Source organism: Leguminivora glycinivorella, chromosome 1 (assembly GCF_023078275.1).
Source record: "Leguminivora glycinivorella isolate SPB_JAAS2020 chromosome 1, LegGlyc_1.1, whole genome shotgun sequence".
In the NCBI taxonomy this organism is placed as follows: Eukaryota; Metazoa; Arthropoda; class Insecta; order Lepidoptera; family Tortricidae; genus Leguminivora; species Leguminivora glycinivorella.
Genome location: NC_062971.1, coordinates 25847156 through 25867409, shown reverse-complemented (window position 1 = coordinate 25867409; position 20254 = coordinate 25847156). Strand labels below are relative to the sequence as shown.

General features: G+C 35.1%; 1 protein-coding gene across 1 annotated transcript in view; it reads left to right on the top strand.

The window, feature by feature from the left end:
* The window catches only part of LOC125231216 (kinesin-like protein CG14535), a 330022-nt gene that overhangs the window by 19584 nt on the left and 290184 nt on the right, over positions 1 to 20254 (top strand). Inside the window, exon 2 of the mRNA XM_048136598.1 lies at positions 12593 to 12665. The gene's annotated coding sequence lies outside the window, so the exon portion shown is untranslated. The remainder of the gene's footprint in view (positions 1 to 12592; positions 12666 to 20254) is intronic.

Here is a 20254-nt window from a genome sequence, read left to right as displayed (position 1 = left end):
CTGACACGCTCAAAAGCTCTAAAATCTAACGTGGACCCTCAATGGGAACGCACATGGTAAATATATGTATGTCATTGCATCAATAGTAAAACTAGAAACACATACAAGCAATTTTACCAAATTTTTCACAACTTTCCAATTTTCTTACCGTTTGAGAACCCAAACAGGCCAACACATCAAAATGGTGTCGGTTGGTATTTTGTTGTAGTGTAATGTCTTATCTTCGCGAGTTCGCAACCAAATACGACATGTGTGATAATGATGGTATTTATTTTAACTTTCTAAAGACTTGCATGAAGTGCATTACATTGTATGGTAGCATACAGGTTCCGTGTCCAATTTGAATGTTTTGAGGGCACGTGTGATATGAGGTTCTTACAGCCACTCTCAACAGTCACTCGGACATTTTATAGACATCTGTGCCTGGTATTTTCAAGATTTTATAGGTAACATCTTTGCAGTGAAGCCTCGTGAACTTAAAAAAACAGTAATAATAAATACGAGTAACGTGAAAGCCGAGAAGGACAAGTCCAGTAAGTACCTAGACTTGGCTCACGAGATAACCGCCATGTGGGATGTTGAATCAACGATCATTGTTCCAATAGTCGTTTCAGCGAACGGTCTCATAGCGAAGAGTCTCGACCAACATCTTAAGAGACTCTCGTTAGGTGGCTGGATCAAGGGCCAGATGCAGAAGGCGGTGATCTTGGACTCAGCGCGGATAGTTCGACGGTTCCTCTCTCTGCAGCCCTAACCACCGGCAGCTTGGGCCCTGCCCCGCTGCTGGCGGCACCCTAATAGGTTAGGTTTTTTATAATATGTTTATATGTTTTTATATTGTTTTGTAAGTGTTTTTTTATTTTACTTTTATACTCATATTGTAAAAAACCTAGCTTAAGAGAAAAGATAAATAAAGGAAATACGAGTAAAATTTTGTTTTATTGTTTACCTTATAGAAAGTTTATCGGTCAGGGATTTGAGGGAATAACATAATACTGTGGAGCCTTTGTATAAAAGGGAACAGATCTCGTAATATTTGGCGACGATAATAACAATGAAGAATTTCTGCGGACTGAATAAGATAATATTATCAGAAGCTCGGATATGTCTACAGACTTACTTCTTTTTGAACAAACTCTCAGTCCCAGCTTTATAAAGTGCTCGATTGTAAAAATCATTGTAATAATTTTTACAATCGAGCAATAAGCGCATGTTTGTAAAAAAATACTTTTGAAAAGTTTAGTAGTAGGGCAGGTATTTATTAGTCATAGTTACCATTTCGCATTAACTTGTACAAAGCAAATTCACAAACAAGTATTAAATTTGCAAAAAATAAAGTTTTATGTTAAATAAGAATGTACGAATCTTATCATAGGCAGTGGGCAAACAAAATTAGTGCTAAAAGACATGATATTGTGATTAGAGAGTTATTGACGACTTTACCCTATCAATTTGATATTTTTCACACATAAATGATAAGTTCCTTATCTGCATCAAACTTCATTATTTTTATTAGCACCCTCCGAGATAAAGTACGAGATTTATAACATCCAATTTTTTTAATGTTTATAATTATCTAATGCCTGGAGGACACCATAAGGTGTATGATATTGTATTGACTAAAATATATTGAGAACTAGCTTTTTCCCGCGGCTTCGCTCGCATTTAATTCGAAAATTGCGGAATGCTCCATACAAACTTCCACCCCCCATTTTAGGGAAGTCACTCTCCATCCCTGCAACTATCTCCACTTAAAAAGTCACGACATTACATCACTCCGTTTTGCCGTGAAAGAGTGACAAACAAACAGACACACACACTTTCCCATTTATAATATTAGTATGGATATACGAGAAGTTACTTGAGGCTCAAGGGAATTGGTTTAACTTGAAGTACATAGTTCCCAACTAGTCGCGTAGACAAAAATATCATATTGCCCTACTGGGACGTGAAATGTGAACTATCGGGGTAGCGATATAAAAATAAATGGATGCCTTACAAGGTCGTCCTGAAAGCGATAGGTGTAGGGAGAGAGCCATATGTTTGACACCGTCCGACATATTAACAATGGATTTTAACATTTATTTTGGTACAAAATGGCTTCAACACCCCTGCTTAGTGTCATCGTCTGAGTTTTTTTCCTGTTACAATATGCGAGTAGGAGGAACAATAAACATTAAAATAAATCCAAATTTCATTTTAAAAACAACTGATTTTTATATGAAGTAATTGATCTGTATTTATAACACTCAACATTGATTATTTTTTTGAACTTGGCTCCAACAGTAATATTGTGGCAGTAGCAATAAAAAAATGACAATGTATATTATTCGAATGTGACATACACCTGCCAGAAGACGTCTGATTGTAAGATTTGGTTTTACAATTGTATTTCAGCGAAGCCGACTTTTTAATGAAGCTACTGTAACATTTCTGACTACATTACAAAGGTGTTAAAAATGTTATCTACAATTTTAAGTACAGTAACAGACAAATATAAATCAAATAAGTAGGTACCTAACAGTGCCGTCACATTATATTTACAATGTCACAGACTGACCAAAACATCGTAGAATTGGCCTTTCTGCTCACCACACTATTTTATTACCTACTACACAAAAGCCAAGTGACAACAGAAGCTTGTAAAAAAACTACTTAATGTTAATGCCCATCTCTTCACACGTTTGTTTACCGTACACAATTGCACTAATAGATCCAATATGGACCCGGACAGATGTTTGGCAAAACTGTTATTTCTGTATAGGGTGCGGGGGTGTAAATTTTACGGTTATATTCTTAGCAGGGGGTGTCTGTGTGTCAATTAGTAAATACTAACAAACTTTGCGTTCTGAAATGTAAACAGGGGATGTATTGCATGATGTGGTTAGGGGATGATATATTGTTATTTGTTTTTCTATATGCGGCCCATTCTGGAAATGGTTTTCTATTTATATGGATGTGGCGGCCCTTAACATAACCGTGCATTTTATAACGACTTTGCATAGATTTATGTTTATATTTAGAATAACTGTATTGAACTAAAGCTTGTGAGGATGAACTGTTTGACGATGAACGATGAGATATAATAGATATGTAAATAATTATGTAAGGCACTGACGTCTTAAATGGCCCGATGTACCCCATTAAGCACATTAAGCTTACCCCACTTTCAAAATTTCTTTTTTTTTTTGTAAGTGTGAATGAGCTTAAACTATAACCCTATATTGATGGGCCATGTTAGGCGCCAGTACTTCATACGAAGAACGATTACCTACTGTTATGACTTTTAATTCGATATCATTTAATGAGCAAAAATGAAGTTAAGTACCAACCTAATAAACAAAAGAAAGGTATCGAACCCGTTATATAGAGCTAAAGGTCAATCGGTAAACATTTCACGAGACAATGTGACGCGTGACGGACGTGACAACTCGTCAGTATCCTAACTGGATCGCCGGGATCGTGACAGCTAGATGTGCTAGTAGGGTGACAATGTTTTAAAAAATAAAACCGCCTTCAAAAAAAAGCGCGTTACAAAACACGTAGAAACTAAAAAGCAAAAAATAATAAACCTTTGAATTCAGATTTCTTATCGTATTGCAATAATCTAAACATCCAAATTATAAACAAATCAATTATTTTTGTAGTCGGTGCCAGACCTGTTCGTCGCCTTGCTATATTGCCTGTTTGGCCCCACCCAACCATATTCAGGCTGGCCCCGACTCCAAAAATAATTGATTTGTTTATAATTTGGATGTTTAGATTATTGCAATACGATAAGAAATCTGAATTCAAAGGTTTATTATTTTTTGCTTTTTAGTTTCTACGTGTTTTGTAACTCGCTTTTTTTTGAAGGCGGTTTTATTTTTTGTTAAAAAGTTTATTTATTTGTGGATTTTTAGTGGTTCCTATTGATATTATATGTATCAATCCGAATATGTATACAGTAGTGAAAGAATTATCCTTTAACTCCTAACCATTGAGGAGTTGACATTTCATCATCAGCTCAGCCACATAAAATTATTACCATCAGGCGTAAATACTGGTGTACCTTTGAAAAATACATTAAAAACATTACATGTGCCTATAACATTTGAAGAGTTCCCTCGATTTCTCCAAGATCCCATCATCAGACCCCGACTTAGTGCCAATGGGACCATCTCGGGGTTTTACCCGTACGATCAAAAAAAAAATTTTGAAAATCGGTCCACAATTCTCGGAGATATCGAGTAACATACATACAAAAAAAAAAAACATTCAGTCGAATTGAGAACCTCCTCCTTTTTGGAAGTCGGTTAAAAAATATCAACTACTATAATAATTATGCTTCTTGGTTTACGTATTTAGCTGTTATTTCAATATTTCGCGATAAGTAAGCAACTAAGCATGCGACTCAAGTGAGTAGGTACCTAATATACGTAGGTACTTATTATAATTCGTAATAATGATATTAATTTGCCACAGATAATATATGATTTATCTTGTCTACCTAGGTCAAATGAATCGTACAATTATTACAATAAACATTTTTCTCTGTGAAAATGCGCCAATATAGGTTTGTTTTCTGGCAATTAAAATATGATAATGATGTTTTAAAATGGCAAAGAAGTTGTATAAGTGTAGGTTTACCTTACAAAAAATTTGTGAAGAGCTATTTTAATGCCATTGCCGCCCTTTTGTTCACATAAAAATATAACAACATTAATAGTTTTTCCGCTGTTTTGTACTCACCACTAAATAGGAAATGTTAACTTTAAGGAAAACGAATATGTTATTAGATATTTACTGACTTAAAGCCCTTAATATAAGTCTCCCTCACCGTATGTAATAAGAGGTTTTCATTTATTTTATTTAACCTTCCAGACAATTCAGAGGCGAGTTACCAAAGCCTATTCATCTCGGCCTACGAGCTTCTGCAGCGAGAGAAACGACGCTCGGCATATTAGAACACCTCGCAAACTATACATCAAAATGACAGATGGGTTTGGTTGAGCTCCTGGTTTAGATTTAGAATTTAGAGGTGCTAGAATTTAATTTGAGTTTGAAGGGATGTTGAATTTTCTTGTTGCATTTATGGCGTAAATGGAATGCGATATGATAATTATATGACTTTACATACTTTATGCTTGAAGTGTAATAAGGACTACTGAAATCCCTATAAAATTGTGTAGGTAACTGGGTAGGTACTACAGCCTGATAAAAAAAGCATAAATTAAAAAGTGTCGTCGTGTCGTTTAGTTTTCTGTCACATATTGACAAGAAAGGCAGGACGGCATTCTATTTGTTTTTGCCAAGCTAGCTATTGTATATGTCGGAGAATGACCAAAATGTGGTTTAAGATACGTTTTTATATGACGCTATACATATTTGACAAATGGAGCAAACAAGGGTTTTACAACTTTGTACAACCTGGCTGGTATTCGACTGAGTTCTGCCAAAACGTCAGAGAGGACGCTATTGTCTAGAAGAACGGAATCGAAAACAGATAATGAACAGATGATTGGAGGCTGTCAATCGATCTGCAGTGAAAATGGTTGAGGAGTGCTGGCGTTGTTGGAGATTCTTCGGTCTAATCCGGCAGTTTGCTCAAAATAATAAGCGGAATGTTTTCTATAACGTGATTTAATGTGTAATCAGTTTTGTGAAGTAAATTCTGTGATATGGACATGGTATTTCATTGAAAAGCCCTCATAAACAACTACGGCAGGTCCTGACAACGGTTCTGGTATGATACGCCCTGCACGATCCGACATATATATCTAGATTATCTTATCTACGCATATAATCGAATCTGAACTACGTCTAATCGAATTCTAAGTTTGATTGAAGTGCTTTAAAATATCACCAGATTTCCAGAAAAATAGTGCCAATCTTCTTCTTCCTGGGTATGTGTCGTATCATTTGGGTTCAGTCTTCTTTGTACGTTTACGCCAAAATGTTTGATTTTTTCGTCTCCACCAAGTACAAGTTTTTGGTGATTTACATAATAATTCAAAGTATCCAACAAAATTTAATAAAGTCTTATGTCCGTAACGTAAAATAATACTTCTTTGTCACCCTATTTAACACGTGTTCGATGTTTACCTTCGACAACAAAATTAGGCTATGTTTTTCAGTCATAAAATCTTCTACATTATTATTATGAACCCTAATACTGCAGCTCAAGAAACTACTTCTATAAGCCAAGCTCCCTCGCTTCTTGTCCCCATGGTGTAAAGCTGAGAATAACATACTTACATTGTTTTCGTGGCTATACTGTTGTGTCATTTTCTTGTTATGGTGTGTTTACAAACTTATTATTGCTATTACATTCAAGTTTTGTCTTTACACATTTTTCTAGATATGGATGATTGACATCTTTAAGATACCACGGCGAGAATTTATATAATGTTAAATTGAGCTCTTAGTCATGTAGATGTTCTGTAATTCTATAACTACACTAGCGTTGAACTTGCTATATTTATATAAATAAATATTTGATTACGCAGTTCACTTAACATTACCTGAGCGGAGCTAAGGGCAAAGTGTTAGGTCTTAAATTATTATTTCGCTTTGCCATTTACCTCGATCCTTAATATCCTTAGGCATATTAACGTGTCCTGGGCCTCGGGTCGGAGATATCTTTGAGTAGGTACTCTGTGGACTTACCGCTGCCAGTATAATTTCAAAACTATACAGCGCAATCTAAGGATTTTTCTATCCAAAAATTAAGAATCCTTTACAAGTACCAATTCAAGTTCAAACCCCAGCTCATAAATAAACCGAGTAAGTTTTTCCTAGCCGCTCATTTTGAGTTGAAAGGTCAGGGGTTCATTTCTCAAAACTGAAAGTCATATTATTACATTGACAACCACTTGTAAATTGTAACTTGTAGCTTGGAGAAATGGGCCCCTGGTAGCAGTTGATTTAATCAAAATTGATAAGCATTAATTTTTATTAGTAATTCTTGGGGTCAGTTGACAAGTTAACCTGACGTCTCCATGAACCGTGGCGATAAGCGGGGGCAGAATATATATTACTAGCATTTGCCCGCGGCTTCGCTGGCGTTGGAAAGAGACAAAAAGTAGCCTATGTCACTCTCCATCCATTCAACAATCTCCACTTAAAAAATCACGTCAATTCGGCGCTCCCTTTTGCCGCGAAAGACGGACAAACAAACAGACACAGACACACACTTTCCCATTTATAATATTAGTATTGATTATGATAAAAACAAAATGTGAGTAAAAAGTTTGTAAGTGAAATATTTGTAGGATCGAGTCTTCGCTTTGCATAACATTGACTATTGACTGCACTTCACGAACTAGTTTTAGATTTCAATTCATGTTTGTAACTTTTCAGACAGATCAGAAGGCAATAAAAGTGGTTGTCTTTATTTTAGAGTGTAGGTATTCCAAGAAATAGTATTTTTATTATTCAATACCTATATGCTATTGGAAAAGTGTATAAACACGGGTATTAGATAATGCTCATGATAAATATAGGTAGGTAAGTTTGTACAACACATATTTACCTACCTCTTCTTGGTTTGTTACGTACTACTAACAAATTGTACTTTTTGCAATTTAATACAATACACTACTAATTGTGTAGGTATTGTATTGTCATCAAAAATAAGTAGTTCCTTGTCTAAGGTGTTACAATTGTTACTAATGTGTCTAACTAGATGCTTACTTTTAACCTAATTTGAAAGTCCCAAATTATAAAAAGCCATAACTCTTTTCTTGAAGATTAAATCAGTTTTCGTGGCAATCAGTCAACGTGGAATATAAAAAATAGCGATTTTGCACCGCGGGCCGCCATAAATAAAACGGAGGCGGCAAAACTTTGCGCCTTCTCGTGAGCACCCGACGGCCTTATTCTGAAATCTTAAAGTATTACTGTGAATGCTGCTGAACAGAGGTTCTAGCGCGAAAACCGCAAATCGTGGGACCTTCTTACTATAATGAAGGTGTAATGAGAGTTTGATACATTGAAGAATTTCAATTTCCGCATATAATTTGCTGCCTATATAGTACCTAAATGTACAATATTCGTCTATTATCCCGGAGCTGTAAGATCCTCTTTTTGGCACATGACAGCGTCCACAAAACGTAAACTCGCGCGACCTAATGAAACTTTAAATAAAATCTTGTAATAATATTTAAAAAATCAAGTACTTAATAACAATATTTCGCTTACTTTAAACATAATCTAATACATGCTAAATTTTTGCGGATCTTCGTTAGTGAGTATTTCACGATATTAATTTATCACGCAGCATTTACTTATTATGTCATTTATCATTCATTTTTATTTTTAAACTAGTGCTGTGGCAGAGTCTGTCATTTAGATTCAAACTAGCTTTTACCCGCGGCTTCGCCCGCGTAATAAAAGTATTCATTAAGATTTTCATTTGGATCCTTAGGTTTCTCTGGTATATTTATCTGCGATTATTTCGATTGCACATAATACTTTTGCTTGCAATGATTGTAGAAATATTACACATCGACCACAGCGTAGGTAATTCTATATACGCTGGGGAAACCTTTATAAACATCCCACATAGCCCGTATTTCGACACTATATGATCGGTGGGTAAAAAGTACTTTTTTCTATTATCCCTTATAATTTTTTTACATTTTGCTTATACTTATCGCAAACGTAATCTTCAAGCAAGCAAACAACGATCGTCTTAGAGCACTTTGATTGTAAGAGACCGCCGACCGATTATCCGTATCCCTCTAACGATACCCATATTATCCGTATCCGTATCCGTTTCCGTATCCGTATCCGTATCCCTATCTCTATCCCTAATCCCTATCGCTATCGCTAACGCTATGGCTATCGCTATCCCTATCGCTATCCCTATCTCTTATCAAGATAACACTAAGTTCTCGCGCTTTGTACACATATTTAAAGTCACATACAGGTCGAAAGCGATTAATTAACATTATTTTTACCTTTTTTCCCAACGCTTCGGCCAGGTTGCACTGGCCGTGGTCGCGGAAGACTGACGTCCCAGCAAAATGTCACCGGAGATGTAAACAACACAAAACTACCCGATATTAATTTATATAAATGTTCGGGGTAGACAAATAAATATAATCTACCCGCATGTAATTATTTACGACATCACATTAGAAACCTCAAAAATAACAGTACTTCTCCACTATTTAATGGATGTTATTATACATATAAACCTTCCTCTTGAATCACTCTATCTATTAAAAAAAAACCGCATCAAAATCCGTTGCGTAGTTTCAAATATTTAAGCATACAAAGGGACATAGGGACAGAGAAAGCGACTTTGTTTTATACTATGTAGTGATATCGCTATCCCTATCGCTATCCCTATCCCTTATCAAGATAACACTAAGTTCTCGCACTTTGTACACATATTTAAAGTCACATACAGGTCGAATGCGATTAATTAACATTATTTTTACCTTTTTTCCCAACGTTTCGGCCAGGTTGCACTGGCCGTGGTCGCGGAAGACTGACGTCCCAGCAAAATGTCACCGGAGATGTAAACAACACAAAACTACCCGATATTAATTTATATAAATGTTCGGGGTAGACAAATAAATATAATCTACCCGCATGTAATTATTTACGACATCACATTAGAAACCTCAAAAATAACAGTACTTCTCCACTATTTTATGGATGTTATTATACATATAAACCTTCCTCTTGAATCACTCTATCTATTAAAAAAAACCGCATCAAAATCCGTTGCGTAGTTTCAAAGATTTAAGCATACAAAGGGACATAGGGACATAGGGACATAGGGACAAAAAAAGTGACTTTTTTTATACTATGTAGTGATGATAGTGATAGTGATAGTGATGACATTTCAGTAACTAGTATACTATACTTTTAAAAGCAAGTAAAAATTACAATAAAATTATATATACACACATACATACATATCTATACGCCTGTATCCCATAAAGGGGTACTAATGAACAAAACGTTCAATGACCGTTTTGTGTATGCGCCTCCTTGTACATAGGGCCAACCAATTCGTAAATAATTGCTAGATTTGGCAAAAGATATGTACGTCTTAGCCACATCGCAACAAACTTCAAAACAAATATGTCAAAAAGAGGAACTTACAGCTCCGGGAAAATAGGTACACTTGACCAATTTATGTATTAAACATTGAGCATCGTTAACACTGCTAGCCCAGACTACAGAGACAGGCGTCCATATATACAACAGATACTACTAATCATCAGGGCCGTATGCTAGTTTGCCACCAAAAACAAAAATCGCTGCGCGACGTAATTAACGCACTGGATCCGGAATAAGAAGTTCGGGTACAATTTGTCCGGACGCGGACGTTCGGGCGCTCTCCGCGGGAAATGAGCGTATTTGTCTTACCTGCGAAGGGTGTGGTCCCACTGCAGGAAAAACAGTAATTGTGTCGCTTAACTTCAAAACTGGGTAAATCCATTCTGCTACAAGGTTGATCATCTTTCAGATCATATTATATTTTTTATGTATTCAACCTTAAAGCAGAATGGATTTACCCAGGTTTGAAGTTAAGCGACACAATTATCAGAGATCGGATTTTTGTGCGTCATCTCTTACTAAAAGTCATTAAAATGACGTAAGTCACTAAGAATGTCGCAAATTCGTCCGATCTCTGGTAATTATGGAGGACATCTAAATAAGGACTTTGATCTTGTCTAACCCCCTGTAGTATGTATGTATGTATAAGCTTTATTGTACATAAAGGAAACAAAAGAGACACAGTTACAGAGTCAGTAATATACAATGTAGGCGGACTTATCCCTTAATGGGATCTCTTCCAGTTTCCAGTTTTAAGACACTACAATGTTATCTTTATATTATCATCATCATCAACATCTTTCCACCCACATTCACATCGACTGCGTTCTACCGTTGAGAGCCTTGCTGGTGAAGTATTATCAGATGACTAATCTAGGTAATTTTTACAGCAGTTGTGCGACCACACTCGCCGCAGATCAGCACACCACTGATAAAAATATATGTACACGATATGCCAGTTTAATAATGTTAATACATCTGTCATCATCATCTGTAAAACATTAGTTTCACACTAAACTATACACAGTAGTTGGACTGAGAATTGTAACTTCGCTCAAACTGAGCCTCCACAATTTAGCCAAGAGCTATACATTCATAAATTCACTTACCAACGGTTATGAATGTTAATAATTAAACGTCGGCTAAGGCACCTGGATAACTTTTATACCGCACTGTTCCACTGGCTCAGTGCAGTATAAAGAAGTTTAGCACTCCACTAAATAAACTTTATTTTAACCTCATATTAGAGGCACGCAACACGAATATAATAAAGTTCGGTAGAGTTCCTGAAAGTTGAATAAGTAAATAGCAATTTAGCTTAAATAAATATACAGGGTGGTTTAACACTATGTACCTTCTCGGGAATATAGCGTTATATAAGTGCAGCAGAGTAGATTAGTGAAGGTTGGAATGATAAATTAAACAAAAAATAAAATTCACTATTTCGCCAAATTTTGGCTCTGGTGATAACCCTAACTAACATACCATATTGTTTAGATTAAGGATCGCAATCGGGAAATCTCGGAAATTGTTTACATTATTTCCGAGCGTTGAAATGAATACACTGATGTATGAACGCATGTCAAATACTTAAATGAAATAAGGCAAAAATATGATTATCAATCTTTATTACATACTTTTAACAATTTTTAACACTATTTTTACGTTAACATCCTACGGTGTTCAAATGTTCTTCCATCTTCGTAGGTAAATGCATGATGTCCCGTGACGGTGTAGCACATGATATTTAAATGTAATTAATGTTTCCCTGGATTCTGGCGATAATACCGCAGTATTTTTTCATCAAGTCTAAACCAAACAACTGGGTATAAAGTGGTATTGAGCCTTTTCTAACTAGAAAATTCTAAAGATGTAATACTTATGTTTATTACACTACCGTCAAAAAGTTTAAGACCAAACACGATATATGCAAATAATCAACATTTCATGAAGTTCCTATGAGAATATTACTTTTCAGTACCTACAACCTACAAAATAAAGCGTATAACAATTTTTAAAAAGGGATCATAATAAGAAATAAAAGCTAAACGTTTTTCTCATCGAAAAATCCTCCTCGACGCTTTTTCACTTCCGAGCAGATTCTTGGCATTCTTGCTATAAGTTTGTGTAGCGTTTCTTGGCTAATGGATTTCCACTCGTATTGCAGTATCTCCCATAGAGCTGTTGCAGATGTCGGACATTGTCTTCGGACTCTACGGTCGAGTTCATCCCATAAAAGTTCGATCGGGTTAAGGTCTGGGGATTGCGGTGGCCAAATCATATTTTTTAACACACCTTGGCGTTCTTTATTGGCTGTGTAGCTTCTACAGATCTTTGCTGAGTGTTTGGGATCGTTGTCTTCTTGCAGAACAAATGGGTTGCCGATCAATATAATAAGATTACGTTGTTTGATGATTTTTAGAAGGGTTTATAACAATGACACTGAACGTTGTGTTTGGTCTTAAACTTTTTGACGGTAGTGTATACTTAGTCGTAATACGCACAGTAAGTAATGTGTATCTTTTGGTTTCAGGTCTACTCCGAAGTTGGTGGGATCAGACGCGTCGTATAGGCTGAGCCACTATGAAATCGAGGCACTTAACGCTGTAAGTACAAGCTGAAGTTATTGAAAATATTAACGACCGGTCTGGCTCAGTCGGTAGTGACCCTGCCTGCTGAGCGGCGGTCCTGGGTTCGAATCCCGGTAAGGGCATTTATTTGTGTGATGAGCACAGATATTTGTTCCAGAGTCATGGATGTTTTCTATGTATATAAGTATGTAAGGTAACGGACCCAATCATGGACAGTTTAAGAAAAAATTTTGCCTGTTTTTGATATTTCACTGATAAATGTAAAAATTCTACCGTAAGCGTGTTAAATCTTGAATGTCCTATCCTTCTTTTACATTTCAAGCGTATTGCAGAATAGATACTCCTATTGGTTTCTTCATAGTTAACAAATTAAAACTAGGTGTTTTTTCTCCAATTATGGACGGCAGTTCTCCAGTAATGGATCCCCCATTATGGACAGTGAAATAAGTTTAAAATTTTACATTTAAAGCCAACTGATACTCAAAGAGTCAATTTTATATACCATAAATACAATTAGTTTGGGTTATTTTAACATAGGATTGTTTCTTGTAAATTTTGGGTTTGTAAATTGTTCCTTGTCCATTATAGGAGGTACGCAGTTTTTCGGTTCCAGTAATGGACACTCGCAAAATAACGCTGTTTCTTTATATCTTTGGAGCAACAAACTAGTATGTTTTATACCTTATCTCATGCTTAATGCAGTAAGTAAAACGCATTCAAGTTTACACCGAGTATAATTTTTTTATTATTTTATACATGTACTCAACTCTCTTAGCAACATTACTAAGAATTCGTCTTGATATTTTTTTCAGTAAACTGGTGAATTTTATCTTGTCGCCAAATCCTTCAGAAATAACAGAATTAATTGAAACTTCAAAATGAAACAGCTCTATAACTCTAGTTTGTGGTACATAGCCGTCAGTTTTTAGAAACTAATCATAGATACTTATTTTTAAAGATTTGTGTTTTTTTGTCCATAATGGCATCACCGTCCATTATGGGGTATTTTACCTTATTTATCTATTTAAGTATGTATCACTGCAATGTCACAGTTTCGTTTTCTTTCAACCCCTTATTTGCCAAGAGTGGCACTGAAGCTTTAGTAGTTTCATGTGTTCTGCCTACCCCTTTATGGGATACAGACGTGATTGTATGTATGTAAGTATGTATATCGTCGCTTAGCACCCATAGTATAAGCTTTGCTTAGTTTGGGGCTAAGTTGATCTGTGTAAGGTGTCCCCAATATTTATTTATTTTATTGAAAAGAACTTGTCAAATTCATATCACTCACATTATGCTCAAATAATTATGATAAAATAAGGAAGTTAGGTCAAAAGTGGCTTGCCTAAAGTTTTGTTATGGCCACACATCAACTTCTAAACCATGGCAAAAACTTTGATTATGTTAGGTAGTTATGTATATGTATGTTAGGTAGCAGTATTGCCTATGTACATATTAGTATAGAATTAAAATAATGGATAGGGCGACAGGAACTAACCCTTTTTGGATCTACATTACTTATTCCAGCCACCAAATTGATTATGTGGAGACTGGAGACCTATATACACATGTAGGATTTAAATAGATACAGAATTGAGCAGAACATGTAGAACTATCTGAAACTCAATAGAGAGATTTAATCTTTTGTATGTCTAATGAGGGTCAAATGTTTAAAACCAACGTTATTACCAAATATATTCGAAGCTAAAATAATAAGTTCCAGCAGTCGTGAAATTACTGAAATATCTTTCTTTCCCTGCAACTTTGTTTTACCTTTATCCTACATTACAAATAATTATAAGAGTAGTTTAGTAAAATATTAGGTAGCCCATTTTTTCATCCTATTTCAGTATCCTGCTGCTGGGTGAAAGTTTTCCCCTTCATTTCCACATCTCACACCCATTTTTTAGTGTTTCCTCCGACCAGTTTTACAGAAAGTTGCCGAAATCTTCCCGCCATTTCCATTTGGGTCTGCCCGTCCCGTCCACGTCCTATAAATACATAAAATTGTATCGTATAATATTTAAAACATTGTTGTAAAAGTACTGTTTTATAAACTGTGCATATAAAAGCAATATTTTATCGCTAACCCTGCTAACATGTTTATATGCAGCCATTATGATAATGGGTATATTGCGAGGCACCTATTCGACTGAGGTCGTCCGATTAGAGTCATTACCATAATCTAGCTCAGTCTCCCGCGGCGATGGCGGAGGTGCTTGCTCTGTGGAATATAAAATAACAGCAGATCCATGTACATTTTATTACTTCCATAATTATATCCTTAGATTTACACACTATAAACACAGGAATGGACAAATAGTGTGAGTGACTACGTTTAATTTATCATAGCAAAATAATCAAGTCAAATTGTTGACATAAAGAATTATTTACGGTGAAATGTTGATAAATCTGGTGGTGGCACTATCCCAGTTAAGAGAAAAAGGGAGGTGGGGTCATCTAATTGTTTTGGAAAAAAAATAGTCGCTTAGAGAGCGGCACAAAAAATTTGACCTTGGGGCCCCTTTCCCGAAGCTACAAGTTATAATTTACAAGTGGTTGTCAATGTCTAATATGACAAGTTGGAAAGATACTTCCGCTTGTAACTTGTAACTTTCAGCTTTGAGAAATGGGCCCCTGCTGTTGATTATTATCTTATGTATAAGAAAATATATTTAGAATAAAATGCAAATACTTTCAGCCAACGTACAGCAAGATAGAAGTGCCAATTCACGTTGCAGGGGATGTGAGCGATTGTGTCATTTTTTGTACCAAATAGAACTTAATAGTCACTGTAAAAAAGTTAATGTGTCTAAATATAATTATATAACATTTAGGGTATCGTCTATTACCTATTACCGTGTCAAATATTGTTACTTTTACCTCAGCCATACTAGGTACGGTTTTAATATATTTGAAATGTTAATATAATTTAATTCAGACCTTTCCTTTTAGGACATACCTTTATTAGGGACTAACCTTTATTAAGGACAATACCGGGAGCAAAAGGGACAGGCCCGAGTGCACTGCCCTGAGGCACTTCCTTTAATTGTATAACAATAGACGTTAATGCCGTAAATGTGAAACAATATTAACTTACAATTGTAATTATGGTCTTAAGAAACAATCTGTATAAACTGTATGTTTATAAAAGAAAAACAATGGATGAGATTGTTATTACTTATCACAAGTCTAATAGTTAAATTTATTGTAAAATATTTATTTTACTGTCAGTACGCAGTACGCATACCAAATACCTCAACATGCCGGTCAAAATCTCTATTAAAACGCACTCATATCATCTCGTTTTGTGTGGTATCCACAGCGCAGCAGAACTAGAGAAGAGTCTAAAACTCTTAACTGAGGATATTTAGATCACCTTACAGGAAACCACATTAACAAAACACTAACCCAAACTCTCCTCATAGTGTTGTGATTCTGCAGGTCTGGTTAAGGCTGCCAGAAATCTTAACGAAAGTGGACTGCGTTAGGGCTAACAACCTGCACTGGATGGTACCACTACACCTTTGCATTTATAAAATAGTTAATGATGTCTCATTCTTTATCTACAAATGAGAAGTTACTGTGTAGTTAGAACCGTAAATTTCTAAATGAGCGAGGGTTATAATCACATTCTGTCACTGGCAAATTGTGAATATCTGCCAAATGCCCCGTTTTCGCTACATTAGCCCTCAATGGGGTCTAATGAGATAATGGAGGGGAAAGGTAAACTTGCACTGGACTAGTATTCTTATAGGCTACGCGAGCGGGAGCGATTTCTCGATTCTTGTCCAAATCATACTTTGAGTTAGACTTACAAGCTCTGCTAACATGTTTTGCTATCGTTAATCAGATATAATGTGGTCTGGGGCTTAAGCAACATGATGTTCGTTGCATCTATTTTTTAATAAGAAAAAATTGTCTTTGACATTTTTTCTGTTTGTTTGGTGTTTGCCAATGTGTGATTGCTATCTTGGCCAAACTCCTTCGGCTTAGGTGCTTTAGGTTATTTGAAACTGCGTTTATATCTTCTAGTTGATCTTTCAACTTGCTCTGCTTCGTAAGCGTTTGGAATGACACCCCTGGACGGTTTGTCGTCAAAATTTTCCCTTTAGGAATATTTGCAAGTTTTGCCACTGTCTTGCGAGACAGGGGAAAATGTTCCGGGTTATTATTATACATATTATGGGCAGTGGCTCATTAAATTGATACTTATAGACTATTTATGTGTACGTAGTACGTACATGAATTTGCAATTGTTGTAAGAAAAAAATGCTGTAAAACTGGCGATGGAAAATGATCCGCTTTTACTTTTATGCACTACATTGTCTATTGATGTCCACGATCCTGAAAGACATGAAATTATCATCAATAGTTTTTACAATACGATACAAAATGATGACTTAATCATTTTTATTATAGGTAGTTTCAACTCAGTTGAGGCCACGCACACTATAACACTGTCATGTAATGACAACGAGATTTTGAAATTAGTGTTCTTACCGTGTACCGACTGCAGATTCAACAGTGAATTGCAAGAAAGACCAAAAAGTTTCTATTTATTATTTTATTAAGAATTACGTCTATAGGACAATTTTCAAACAAAACAGTAAATAAAATATCTCGTATGTAATAAATTGCCTTATTTTATCAACGTAGCTGTTAAAACGGTGTTTACCTATTTTTTCATTACTTATTAGCAGACATAGAAGTCGCAGTAGCAAAACGTCAATTAACATAGAGACATCCTTCCGATACAAAATATATCGATAGCTGAATACTTATTTGGAAGTGAAATTTCATATGAACTAGAAAGTTCACCGGATAATTTAATTTAATGAAATAATATCGTTTGTTCTTAGCAAAATTTTATTCGTGCCACCGCGACTTCCAGCTAGTAATTCTGAGTTCACATTTAATAGCGTCATGACAAAATTAAACGAAGAAATAGCAGCACTTGATAAAGAAACGTTTCACAGTATTTTCAGAAAACCCCAAGAAAACGAAGAAAGATATAGGGAAAGTGAACTTATGATAGATGATTTAACCGAAAACCAAAACCTTATAATCAATCCTAACGAATCAGATGAAGATATGCCAAGTGACGGTGGTTTATAAAAGGATTTGTTCATTATTCTTTACTGCTTTTAATACCATTAATGATAAGTATATCAATAATTAATAATGTTTTTCAAAAATATATTAATTCTTTTTTTTTACATTCACTCACTCATTTCATTCATTAATTTTTTTGCAATCAGTACTAATCTTCATTTAGCTGTGTGTGTTATCATTCACTTCAACCTCCGTGGAATTACCTATACTAAGGTAACTTTTGAACACTAAACTTTGGCATAGGTTTACTTATAAATCATTTCGCCAAAGTGCTTGTAGAATATCTCATTTTAGATAAGTTATCGTTTTCATTATCCCCCACCTTAAGCCGGCGCCACACTACCCCGCGGCCATTTGCTGAATCACCGCAGCTTAATAGGGTGTGAACTTATTTATCTGAGTTTGGGTGACTCCGTTTAGGGATGGTCATGATCTCATAACAGCACTGACTAGTGTCTTTATTGAATTAGTTTAAAATCAGTGTATACTGATTAATTGAAATCCTTATGTTCATAACTTAAATCATTACAACCATTTCTGTTTCAGAACAAAAAATGAAGTAGGTGATTGAGTAATCGTACTTACATTTTTTTAATTACGTTAGTTGTTCTTAATATTATTTAGTAAATACGACTATACATGGTACTACATAATAAGTAAGTAAATGAGTTTCACCACTGTTAAAAATTCAATACTTAACTTAAAACTTTTACACTGCCACTAAAAAGGTTAATTATTTACCGAAAAAAATTCAATAACCATTAGATTAATTGAAACGAAACGCGCAGTTTTCTGTCGCTGGCAGGCGTCAGGAGTCGAATAATGTCGTGAACTAATTACTCAGCCTTTACGGCGGGTAGAGTGGCTGTAAAGCGGCTATCCATCGGCCTTTTACAATTCAATTGCTATGGGCGGCGGGCGTAGGGCAAGACGGAAATGTCGGCATTTTATCGTTAGATATTCATTTAATAGTAATATGACCTCAGAGACGTGTATGTATTCGGTTTTTTCGCAAACATGGTACCTATATATTGACGTAAAAATTGCCATTGGTCTTTATTGTCCCTATCTTGTCCAAAAGAAAGATGTCATGCCGGATGTCATTTCAAATAAAGAGGCGAGTATAATTTTATTCTTCAAATCTTCTTTAAAAATTCAGTGGCTTTCAAAAATGATCTCAAAAGGTGCAATCCTTCCTCAAAAACATCACCTGGTACACCGATCTGTCACGATGGTTACACTTATCCGTCTCTGACAGTATCGTATCACTATGACCTGATATTTTAAGCATTGATAAAATTTTGCTGCAAGCTAAATGTAGCCAATAAAAATATTTTTTTCATGGAACGTCACATAAAATGTAACATGACAATTTCCACATCACAATTCCGCCACAATACGCGTTTGACTTCCATTACCTTTACGTGGAAAAATATCAAAGGCTCCGTTAATGCATCGCCTGAGCAATCTCCAAATCGAGGGGTGCATAATTTATCACAGTGCTGCTATATCTGCTGCTATTTTTATTACATCACACGTTGAAGAATGAATTTCAAATGGTGTCGGAAGTTTGCGTTGGGGGAATAAATCCTTACCCGATACTGGACTGTTTTGATGCACTTGTTTTGGTGCATAATTTGTGTTGCTGTTAGGGCTCGTTCAGAGGCTAAAAACGAATTGTTTAAGAAAACTTGACAATTAAAGATAAAAAAAAGTGACCAAGGCCTCCAGTGCCTGAAGCTGAGAACTGGAGGCCTTGGTCACTTTTTTTTTCATATGTGTAATTTATTTCGGTTTTAATTTATATATATAGTGGTGTGACTACTTTAAGATAGCACAAGTTGAAATATTTTCAATAGAATATAATTTGACTTGTGTTAATTAGAATATTACAAAGTAACGCAAGTAAAATACAAATACATAATATATGCTTTTTTGAGCTTTTTGAAGCTTTTTTTGCAAATTTCCCGTCTAATATCATAAAAAGTGAAGATTTAATATAATTAAGTCTCATCAAGTTTTAATGAATAAAAAACTAAAATTTAAATTAAGAAATATTAAATACAATTATGTAAGTAGGTACTGAGTTACTTCTATATTTACTAGTGTCCATATAATTTCCGTGTCCGTAAAATATCATATTACTGTTTGAGTTGGCAAGTCCTTAGGGTTTCATCTAAAAGCTGGAAGCTTGACAAGTAATAGCGTAAATAACAGTTTTATTTTCTCTAAGCGTTGAATTTAGTGTCCATTTAGAGCCATATTTCTTTCGCCAGTTAAACGTTATATTTTCTCTTTTGCTGTATATGGATATTTTAAAAACTATGCACTTAATTTGGATTTTAAATGACAATACACATGAAACGCAAGATCGTTTAAGATATGCATTAGACGATAAAATAAAACATCTTGTATTTTTAAAATAGAAATACGCTGAGATCTTGGCTTTTCGCATTTGGTTTAGAACCGATTTCAAATTGTCAGAATGA